This window comes from Arvicanthis niloticus, chromosome X (assembly GCF_011762505.2).
Source record: "Arvicanthis niloticus isolate mArvNil1 chromosome X, mArvNil1.pat.X, whole genome shotgun sequence".
In the NCBI taxonomy this organism is placed as follows: Eukaryota; Metazoa; Chordata; class Mammalia; order Rodentia; family Muridae; genus Arvicanthis; species Arvicanthis niloticus.
In genome coordinates this window covers 38,639,358-38,651,659 of record NC_047679.1, presented here as the reverse complement: position 1 = coordinate 38,651,659, position 12,302 = coordinate 38,639,358, and the positions used below count along the sequence as shown (strand labels likewise).

At 37.6% G+C, this 12,302-nt stretch overlaps 1 pseudogene; it reads left to right on the top strand.

Moving 5' to 3' along the window:
* The first annotated feature begins 579 nt into the window (after nt 1-579).
* LOC117694913 (rho GTPase-activating protein 18 pseudogene) lies at nt 580-1,814 on the top strand (annotated as a pseudogene).
* Nucleotides 1,815-12,302: the final 10,488 nt, after the last annotated feature.

Genomic DNA, 12,302 nt, shown 5'->3' with positions numbered 1-12,302 from the left:
CATTGAAACCAACACATTAATAATGTGAAACTTTAACACTCCACTCTTACAAACTGACAGATCATCAAGACAGAAAATAAACAGAAATAATTAAACTAACAGAGGTTATAAATCGAATTGACCTAACAGATATCTACAGAACATTTTACCCAAATAGAAAAGAATATACCTTCTTCTCAGTACCTCATGAAACCTTCTCCAAAACTAACAATATAGTAAGTCATCTAGCAAGCCTCAACAGATGAAAGGAAGGAAGGAAGGAAGGAAGGAAGGAAGGAAGGAAGGAAGGATGGAAGGAAGGAAGGTAGGAAGGTAGGAAGGAAGGAAGGAAGGAAAGGAGAAAGAAAGGGAGAAAGAAAGAAAGAAAGAAAGAAAGAAAGAAAGAAAGAAAGAGAGGAAGAAAGGAAGAAAGAAAGAAAGAAAGAAAGAAAGAAAGAAAGAAAGAAAGAAAGAAAGAACCCCTTATATCTTATCAGACCACCATGGACTAAAGCTGAAATTCAACAATATTAGAAACAACGGAAGGAACTTCATTCCCTTCTGTGAAAGGATTCCAGAAAATATAATTCTTTTCTCATCATGAACTGGCTCTTGAGTTTCTCTGGAGTTGTGCTAACTGTTTACCACCTCAGCAGCAAGGACCAGGTCATTTCGACAACCATGCAAACATAGGTGATGAAGACACCTCCAGTCTCAGATATGGCCAGTACATCATGAACCAAGTAAACTCCACTAAAGTTTCAGAGAGACCTCCTCTTGATAGTCCAAGTTCTCAGGATTCTTTGGATGAAGTATCAATGGAAACCTATTGGACAGAACTAGAAAACATCAAGAGGTCAAATGAAAATAGTCAAGAAAGTCAAGAGGCCATAGTTGTCAAAAAGCCTGATGAAGAAGAACTGGAAGAAGAGTGGCTCAAGGAGGAGGGGCTGTCTTATCATTTTGGAGAGTCTGCTGACGACCAACAGAAAGCATCCTGATTTTATCTATAATGACCCAAACTTAGGCAGAAGCTGTTCAGAAACAGGTAGAAATGGTCTAGTAGACATTGAGAAAAAAATATCTCAAAAAAAAAAAAAAAAAAAATTCAAAGCCTTCCAGGCTGTCCAGAATCTTCCAACCAATGAGGAACAATTGCAGGCTTTGAACTTCCTTGCCATTCTACTTGACACAAACAGAGACATACTGAAGGCCTTGCTTGAATTTCTCCAAAGAGTCAAAGATAACAAAGAGAATAACTAGATGACAGCTGTGAATGTGGCAATGGTCATGGCCCTGCATCTCTTCATGTGCCACAGGCTGGGCTTGAATTTCAGCAAACAAGGAGAATTGGAAATGGCAATGTGACCAGCAATTGTCATGCACTTATTGATTAGGTACCAGAAACTTCTTTGGACAATCTCTAAATTTATTGTAAACCAAGCAAAGGAGCAGAATACTGAGAATCAAAAGAAGGAAATGAAAGCCACGAAGAAATTGCTGAAGAAAATGGCTTATGACACGGAAAAACATGAGAAGCAAGATAAAACTATAAATGGTGCTGACGTTCCTCAGGGAGTTATTCGAGTGCAAGCTCCCCATCTTTTAAAAGTTTCTATGGCAATACAGCTAACTGAAGAACTAAAAGCCAGTGATGTGTTTGCCAGGTTTCTCAGCCAAGAAAGTGGGGTTGCCCAGACCCTCAAGAAAGGGAATGTTTTTCTGTATGATATTGGAATATTGGGGAACGTTTCCTCGATGATGATACATACATGAAGGACTTGTACCAACTGAACCCCAATGCCGAGTGGGTCACAAAATCCAAGCTGATATAGATAACTACCTTGAGGACATGTCATCATTCTTGCTGGGTCAAGAGAGTAAATAAAAGTAGCAGGTTTCTTAACTATTCAGCTGTAACCAATTATTACAAAGTGACACCTTCAAGCCTTAAAATTATAGATTTTTTGTGACTTCCACAATTGTTGTTGTTGTTGTTATTATTATTAAACAAATATTTTTGAAGTAAGAAAAGGGGGCTTAATTAGATTATGGGCTGTTTATACACACTTAAAAATGTGTTCATATGTGACAGGTTATTTTTTTTCAAGACAGGGTTTTTCTGTATAGCCCTGACTGTCCTGGAACTCACTCTGTAGATCAGGCTGGCCTCAAACTCAGAAATCTGCCTGCCTCTGCCTCCCAGGTGCTGTAATTAAAGGCATGCAGAACCATTGCTCAGCTTTCACAGTTTTTTTTTGTATGAAGTAATTTCTCTACCACTTTTTTTTCTCTTTTTGGCACTAGGTATTGAACAAAAACTTTGCTTATATTGGGCAAGTGCTTTAGGACACCTAGTGATATCCCCAGCAGATTAAATAATCTTTCCTAATAGATTTACTAATAGATTTTTGGGTTAATTATATTTTAAGAATGTTGTCTTCCCTTTCTTACCTCTTTCCATTTACCTTCCCACAATAAAATTTGCTATTTAAGCAGAAAGAGATAGACTGAGCTATATATGAGCTATCTGTATAAATATTAATAGTTTGATTTGGAAATGCTTGAAACACCTCAATAACAGCATGTAATTCAACCAATTGAGCTGACACAGATGATGTAGCAAAAGAGATTACTTGATTCTTAAAGGCATAAGCAGCTGTTCCTGATAAGAAACCATCAGTGAAAACTAGCAATGCTTCCTTGATAGGTTCATGTGCAGTACAAGATGGAAAAACAAATTCATGATGATTACAAAACTGAACCAATTTATCTGGTGGATAATGATTATCTATCTGACCAGCAAATGAGGCACATGCAACAGGCCAGACTTCAGAATTCTGCATAAGCCAATCAACCTGATGCCTTTTATAGGGTTGTACTATGATATCAGGATCTTTTCCAAAATATTTTTGACTGTTATCTCCGCCTAACATAATCATATCTGCTACAGCGGCATAGTATGGATTAAGAACCTTCTTGGGGGATGAGGGAAGATGAACCTATAATATGGGTGCAGGTTGCCAAAAAATCTGCAGTAGGAGTTAGTTTAGTGTTAAAAATAAGAAAATACAAAGGTTTAGAATAATTAATATGAGTTACAAATTGAGATGAAATAGCATTCTCTACTTTCTGTAAGGCTTTTTTACCCTCCTCTGTTAGAGCCCTGTCAGACTTAGGGTCAGGATCTCCCTTGAGAATATCAAACAGAGGCTTCAGTTCTCCTGTTGTAAGTTTCAAATATTGTCGTAGCCAATTAATATCTCCCAATAGTTTTTGAAAACCATTAAGTGTCTTAAGGGAATCAGTCCTCAGTGTGGCTTTACTATTAATAATACATGGACCATTAATCTGAAATCCTAAATAGGTATATGGGTCTTGTAATTGCACCTTTTCTGGTGCTATTTGTAACCCTGTGCAGTCTGTAAAGCTGTTCTAAGATCATCAAAGCACTGGAGTACCTGTTTTCCATCTTTTCCAGCTATCAAAATATCATCCATGAAATGAATCATGTAGATTTGCTTCCACATAGTTCTAACACCCTCTATGGCAGAAGCCACAAACTTTTGGCACAAGGTAGGACTGTTAGCCATACCCTGAGGCAAGACCTTCCATTGATATCTTTTCATAGGTTCTCTAAAGTTTATAGAGGGAATACTGAAAGCAAAACGTTTTCTATCATTAGGATGCAAGAGGATAGTAAAATAAACAGTCTTTTAAATCTATAACTATTTTATAATAACCTAAAGGTATGGCCACCGGTGTGGGCAGCCCAGGTTGTAAGGCTCCCATTTTAATCATGGTTGCGTTAACAGCCCTCAAGTCTTGCAACAATCTCCAATTTCCTGACTTTTTCCTAATGACAAATATTGGGGTGTTCCAGGGAGAGTTACTCTCTTCTAAATGTCCTGCCTGTAATTGCTCCTGCACTAGCAACTGGGCAGCTTGTAATTTTTTGGTGGTTAGGGACCACTGATCCACCCAGATGGGCGAGTCCCCTTTCCAGGTGATGGGATCCGCACAACATCCTAGAGGTGCAGCTGAATCAGTAGCCCCCATCAAAAATACCCCAAGCCTTTTCTTTCATTGTTACCATAAACTTCAGTAGGATGAATAATTCCATCTTCACCTAATCCTTTGCCTGGGGAAAGAGTTTACCATTTGAGCCATGATTACTTCATTAGGGCTGCACATAATCAATCTCAGCTAGGGTAATAGATCTCTGCCCCAAAGATTAATGGAAAGGCCTGAGATGACAGGGTTGTATATTTCCTGTATTTCCTTCTTTATCTTTCCACGTCAGCACCTTAGAGCTTTGTAGTGGGTTTTGACTTTGGCCAATACGCCTTAAATTGGTTAAGGTTGGGGTAAGAGTCCAGGTGGCAGGCCAATCACTTTGTTTTAGAATAGTCACATCAGCTCCTGTGTCAACCAAGCCTTGGAATGCCTTTCCGTCCAGCCATAGTGTCATCATAGGTTTTTGTTTAACTATGTGTTGTACCCAATATGCATCAGAGGAACCAAAGCCTTGATCCCCTCTTTTAGGATTTGTATATTTGTGATTAGTAGGGTACAATGAAATTAACAATAGTTGAGCTATCCTCTTTCCTGTAGGAATGGTGACTATATTCTGAATTGCCTGTGCCATTACCTTAATCTCACCCTGATAATCATTATCTATAACTCCAGGAAAAATTTGTAGTCCCTGCATAGTAGCACTGCTTCTTCCCACTATCAGGCCAAATACATTTGGATAGAGTGGTCCACACACTCCAGTGGGCAAGGCCTGAGGTCCCATTTCTGGCGTTAATACTGTGTGGGTGGCAGAACTGAGGTCCAGTCCTGCACTTCCTGGTGTTGCTCGACAGAGTTCAGAATGGGATTGGTATTTGCTGGTAGGACATTGACTGCTCCATAAGCCTGTTTTGGCTTGCGTCGGTTTGGGGCCTGGAGCTGGCCCCTGTTCCCGTTTCCCTGATTATGGAAAAGGGTGTTACCTTGTGTGTCTTGTTTAGACCTACAATCACTAGCCCAATGCCTTCCATGTTTGCAACGTGGGCAGAGCCCAGGCTGTTTTCTGGGCTGTCTCTGGCTTAACTCATTTTCTACCTTGCAATCTCTTGCAAAGTGTCCAGGTTTACCACATTTAAAGCATGCCTTTCTGTCTTTACTTGCCAAAAAATCTCTTACAGATTTTCCTTGCATGGCAGCTGCCATAGCTAAGCCCTGTTGGTAAGAGGGACCTATGTCAGAACAGAGTCTGATATACCCCGTAAGGTCTGTCTTTTTCCTATAAGGTCTAATGGCCTCTTGGCAGGCAGGATTAGCATTTTCATATGCAAGTTGTTTTACATAATCCACACCTGCCTCTGCATTACCAAAAATCCTCCCTGCTGTTGTCATTAATCGATGAACAAAGTCAGAAAATCGTTCATCAGGCTCTTGCCTGACTGTTGTTAAAGATGTACCAGGGTCTCCCTTTACTGGAAGTTAACACCAAGCCTTCATGGCTGCATTTTGAATTTGAGCATATAAACCTGGGTCATATTGCACCTGGCTATCACTAGAAGCAAATTGCCCTTCTCCTACTAAGGCATCAAAGGACCAACCATTGCCTGCCTGAATGTTTCTCCTAGCTGTCTCTTTACAATTCTCATGATACTCTGATTTCCAAATAAGATAGTCTCCACCACTAAGAACTGCTCTCACTAAAGTATTCCAATCACTAGGAGTCAGACACTCTTCTGCCACAAACTCTAAAATTGCAAGAGTAAAGGGAGCAGTGGCACCATATTGTGATACTGCATTTTTTAATTCTTTAATAATTTGAAAATTAAACCCTGTGTGATGTCTCCAAGCAACCCCTTGAGCATCTCTGGTTTCTGATACAGGAAAAGCCTCAGCATCTCCCTTCTCTGGATGATCTGTGGCTAATCTTAAGCTAGACGACAGAGACTGTCTTTGGACTCCTAGTTGAGGAACACAAGGAGCCAGGGGATTTTCACAGTTTACCTCTTGAGACATCTTTCCTGTCTTTAATTTCTGTAACTGATTGCTTAAGTCCTGATACTCTTTTTCTAACTCTATCAGTTGTTTAAAGGTAGAAATTTTGTCCTGTAACTCCTTTTTGGGATCTACAACCATTGTTTCCATTGGGGGAGCACTTGGAGGTGGAGACATATAGGGCATTTCAGCATCATAAAATTTGACTTCCTCTTCCTCTTGGTCAGCACAATCTGGCTCTGACAAATTGTCATCAACCTTTGGTTGTATTGTGGATTCTAACTTACGCTTCCTTTTATTTTGAGCAAAAAAGACAGCATGCAAGAACAAAAGCAGAAAATTAACACATGTGAGCAGCAAACAACAAAACCAAAACAGAGAGTTGAATTCACGCTGACTAATTTCTTGTCCCATTTCCTTACCTTTCTCAACATGGCAGATTCCTGCAACAATCAACAGATCCTTCTTCTGGTAACGTCCCTCAGTGGATCTCTCCTTCTCACTGCCTCTTGTTGAGCGCCAAAAAATGTTGAGAATGGCACTAGTCCCACGTTCGGGTGCCAAAAATGTTGGAAACCACACTAGTAACACATTCGGGCAACCAAAAAATGTCGCTGCCTGAGCAAAATGTTGAGGCCCAGGCTGCCCCGCATTTGGCGGCCACTGTATCCCGGCCCAAGCTTCCACTCCGGTCCGTGGGTCTGGGTTCAGCAAGACAGAGAGTAAGGACGAACTCGAAGAATGGGGACCAGACAGAGTGTGATTCAATCCCGTTTATTTTTCAGTCTCTCTTCTTCTCCCCAAGTCCCAAGTCTTGAGTTCCTAGTCCCTAGTTCCTAGTCCCTAGTGCCTCCAAGTTCCAAGTTTCTTCTTCCAAATGCCAAGTGCCCGATGTCTAATAACTAACTCCAAGTTGTTCTCTCTAACCTAATTCCTAATTCCAAGTTGTACTCTCTGAAGTGTCTCCTTCTCTAAAGTCTGCCTCTGCCTTTTATATGTCTCACTTCTAAGCCATGCCTTTTGGTCACCCCTATAATCATGCCCTTAAGTCTTGTCTCTAAAGCTGATCTCTAGGTCACTCTTAAGTCACACACCTTTAATCTCACACACCTTTAATCTCACACACCCAAGGTATCTAAACCAAGATTATCAGAGTGTGCTCAGTTGTTGTAGGCTATTGTAATCCAAGTCTCTTGTCAGGGTATATGGCTCAAGATGGCTGCAAAGCTGAGAGCTGCTTTCTGCTAAAAGTTGGCCCCCAACAGGGATTCGTGCCATCACTTTTTGTATTTAAAGGAATTTTATAATTAAATTACTTTTTCTAAACAAAACAAAACAACAGGAACAAAGAAACAACCGAAAGCCCACAAATTAATGAAAACTGAATATTTCTCTACCCAATGGCCACTGGGCCAGAAAAACAATAAAGAAAGAAATCAAAGACTTCCTAGAATTAAATGAAAATGAACACACAATATGCTCAAACATATTGGACACAACAAAACAGTGTTAAAAGGAAAGTTCATAACACTATGTGCCTTCATAAAGAAATTAAAGTTTTCATACCAACAATATAAAAGTACACCTTAAAGCTCTAGAACAAAAGAAGCAAACACATGCAAAAGGAGTAAATGGCAGCAAATATTCAAACTCAGAGCTGAAGCTAATAATTTGGAAGCAAGGAAACAATACAAAGAATCAACAAAACAAAGAACTGTTTTTTTAAAATCAATAAGACAGATAAATCCTTAGCCAAACTAACTAAAAGACAGAGAGTCAGTATCTCAATAAACAAAATCAGAAATAAAAAGGGATAGATATCAATAGACATAAGGAAATTTAAAGAATCATTAAGTTTTACTTCAAGGACTGTAAATAAAATTGGAAAATCTAAATTAAATGTATGCTGTTTTAGATAAATTCCAGTTACCAAAGTTAAATCAAGACCAGGTAAACTATATAAATAGTCCTATATCTCCTGAGAAAATAGGACAATATAGTAGAGTAAACGAGCCAGAAATAAATGCACAAACATATGGACATGTGATATTTGACAAAATCCTAATCTATACACTCGAAAAATGATAGTATTTTAAATGAATAGTCTTGTTCTAAATGGATGACTTCATGTGGAAGAATGCAAATAGACCCCCATCTCTCATGCTGCACAAAACTCAAGTCTAAGTGTATCGAAGACTTCATCTTAAAACTGGGTACAGTAAATCGAATAGAAGAAAAACTGGTGAACTGTCTTGAATACATTGGCACAAAAGGCAAATTCCTGAACAGAGCACCAATAACTCAAGCGTTAAGAAAAATTATTTTAAAAAGGGATCTCATGAAATTGAAAATGTTCTGGAAGACAAAGGGCATCATTAGTAGGACAAAATGAAAGCCTCACATTAAAAAAAAAAAAAAACACCTTCAACAACCCTACATCTGAAAGAAAACTAACATCTACAATAGATAAATAAACAAACAAGTTAGATACCAACAACTCAAATAACCCAAATAAAAATGGAGTAAAAAACTAAACAAAGAGTACTTAACAGGATTCTCTAATGTCTGAGAAACACTTCCAGAAATGTTCAATATTTCTAATCATCAGAGAAATGCAATTCAAAATGACCTTGAGATTCTACCTTATACCCATGAGACTGGCTAAAACTAAGAACGCAAAGGACAGAACAGGCTGGCAGGATGTGGAACATGTAGAACACTCCTTCATTGCTGTTGTAAGTGAAAAATTTTACAACTAATTTCTGATAGGGAATGTTTTAGATCTAGTACACACTTTTAAAAAAATTTGACTCAACATTCTGGGTCCCATTTTCTGGGTTTTACATTTTCAATCCCTTTTATAAAATGTTTCCTGAGCCTTGTGTGTGTGGAGGCTACTACTGTATGGTTGAATGGTTTGTCCCACCTATGGTTGAACACTCACAGTCACTTATTTCAGCACTTTAAACAATCATGTATCTCTGGATTATCACTGTAAGTAGAACTTTCTCTAATTGTTTTAGTTACTTTTCAATTGTTGTGACAAGACACCATGACCAAGGCAACTAACAGACAAAAGTTTATTGGGGTTTTCTTATAGTTTCTGAGGTATAGAGTCCATTATCACCATGTTATAGACCATGGTTGTAGTCAGGAAATTATAACAATATATTAGTAACTAAGAGCTGAGGTTCTAATTCAAAAGCACAAGTCAGAAAAAGAGCTTACTTGAAAAGGCTTACTTGAAAAGGCTTACTTGAAAAGGCGTTTTGAAAACTTCTAATATCACCCACAGTGAAATATCTCTTCACAAAGTGCCATACATCCTGATCTTTCTCAAACAGTTCATTAACTATGAAACTAATTTTCAAATACATGTAACTAAGTGAGACCATGTCACTGAAACCATTGCAGTGACCAAAGCATGGAGCAACACAACTCTATGGATCTATCAAAGTGTTTCAGGATTCTCTGGAGGAAGGCCACTGTTGTTTCAATATATATACTGTTAATATTCCTTCCTGCCTGCTTGGAAAATGATGTATGGTTATTTATTTAAGTGAATGTATATTAGAGAAATGAATTTAACAAAATGTTTGACAATTGCTTTATATGAGCTGTGAACTCAAAATGCAACTGTTGTCTTCTTTTCAGACTAGAGTGTATTTGGGTTAGGACTTCAACAGAATTTTGGTGTGTGTTCTGAACATGAATGCAGAGGACTTCAAACCTATACTGTATTTCTTTCCATGTTTCTAGAATACATGGTTGGAATATTTATATTCAGAAATCAGCATAATTCAAGATCATTTTTACATGTGATTTGGAGGATATTATGGTAGGAAAGGAAAACTGAAATTCACTATAACCTCTGGTACCTCAGGATGATAGTAAAACAGAAAGCAATAATCCATTCTAATAGAACTAGTAACAGAGAGTAGGGAAAAGATCTTTTTCAGCTGAGGTGTTTGTTGAGGGAAAATGAAATGTGCATAGCTAACTGGAATAAAGTATTCATAAATAGAGTGGAAATGACAATAAATGAGAATTTTTATATTTTTATTGGATATACATTTACATTTCAGATTTTATCCTGTTACCCCATTCCCCCACCACTCAGAAACCTCCTATTCCATCCCTCCTCTTCCTGCTTCTATGAAGATGTGCCCCCACTTACTCCCCTACTCTCACCTCCCCACCCTCGAATTTTCTCCCACTTGGTGTTCAGCCTTCATGGGACCAAGGATCAACTGATTCTGATACTACTTATTTTGTGCATGAAATATAACCAACACTATATTTAACATATTTATTTATATACATATATACATATACATGCATAATATATCTATATATAGATATAATATACATAAAAATATGAATAATAGATTGCCATTACAGTATCCAAATTTCAGAATATCAAAGAAATAGATAAACATTTTCAAAGAATATTTTATACCCTTCTAGGGAAAATATTAACCTTTTTTATGTTTTCATGTAATATTTATGTGTATGCAGATGTATAGCATTGTGTTTAGCTTAAATATGAGATAAGTGTATGTCTAAGGAAGCTACCTTGACAAGAGATAGGGTGATGATTTGAATGAGAATGGTTCTCATACATTCATATTTTTCAATACTTGGTCTCCAGCTGGTGGATCAGTTTGGGAAGGAGTTATGAAGGTTGCTTTGTAAAAGGAGCTATATGACATGAACATGATTTAAAGATTCTAAATCTTCCCCTCATTCCTATGATTCCTCTCTTTGCCCCCTACTTAAGAAATGTGAACTCCCAGCTATTGTTCTAATTGCCATCATGCCTTTACTACACCATCATGGACTCTAAACCTCTAAATGTATGCTTTCTTTATAAGTTGTTTTGGTTACAATGATTTATCACAGCAGTGGAAAAGTATCTGTCATATCATCACATCAGTAGAAAAGTAACTGTCATGCCTAATGTTATAGGTTAACTTAGATAATAATTATAATTCAGTTGTTCAATCAAGCACTAATCCACCAAACTATGTACTCAAGGAAGTTTCTTTGCAGTTATGACTAGCATGTCAATTCAATCCAGTGTAGTCAAAGTGGATTATTCTTGAGAACTTTGTTCATTTAACTGGAAAAACCTTTAAAGTAGAAATGAGATTTTACTAAGAAGAAGAAATTATCTCTCAACATTGTTTCATCTTTTGCCTGTATTTTTAAATGTTTTTGTTTTATTTATTCACTTTACATCCTGATCACTGCCCTCTTCCTGGCCACCTCCTTCTCCTCTGAGCAGGTAGAAGTCCCCCTGAGTATCCCCATACCTTCGCACATCAAGTCTCTTTAAGGATAGACATATCCTCTACTACTGAGGACAGACAAGGCGGCCCCACTAGAAGAACATAATATCCCATGGATAGTATTTTTCCTGTATGTCTAACCTGCAAACCTATTTGACAAATTTCAGACTTATGTGTGGTGATTCCCTGCAGGCATTACAGCAGGCAAGAAAAACTGATCCAGGAAGTGCAAAGAATGAAACTTAGCTTAGACCAATTTTATTGTAACTGGTGCTGGACCAGGTCTTTTAGAGTTTTACCCAGATAATTTTCCTTAATCCATATTTAAGCACAGAACAATTTCAGAAAAAAAGTTTTCTGGTAAGAATCAACTCAGTCTCAAGTTTACAATTTAAGCAATGTTTGCATTGGCATTATTTACAAAAAATACCTTGCTACTTTCTGAAGAATGGGTAATGTTCTCTCAGAATAGTGTCCAATAATTAGAGTGTACAGAGATTGATTCAGATCAACACAATGCCTGTAGGTGTCAGGATTGGTCCTGACATAGAAGTCACGTAGGCTGCTGTAATGCAAAATGACATCACTCATAAGAATGGGTTTTATGGACTCGAAAAAATGCTCAAGATTTAGGGGAAAATAGTTTGGGACAAGTTAGAACAAATTCTGGGAGACATGGTCAAAGCCTGCCTCATCAAACAGTAAAGCATCACCAGGTTATAAAACTATCATTCCTGGCATTCTAGGAAGAGCAGCTCTGCACCTCATTCAACTGAAAAAAAATGAAAAGATAAAGAGAATGTTTAAATATCCTGGTATATTTGTGTGCACAAGGTCCTTTTGCTCTTTATACTTGTGGATTCCTACACTGATTTTTTATTTTACTAAAATATATTCGTTTATCTAACAATCTGTAAAAAGTATTGTTTATTACTTTTCTATGGCTATGAATAGAGACCATGATTAAGAAAATTTATAAAATAAAGCATTTAATTTTCAGGTATGAGGTTGTCTACATTTTCAAAGAAT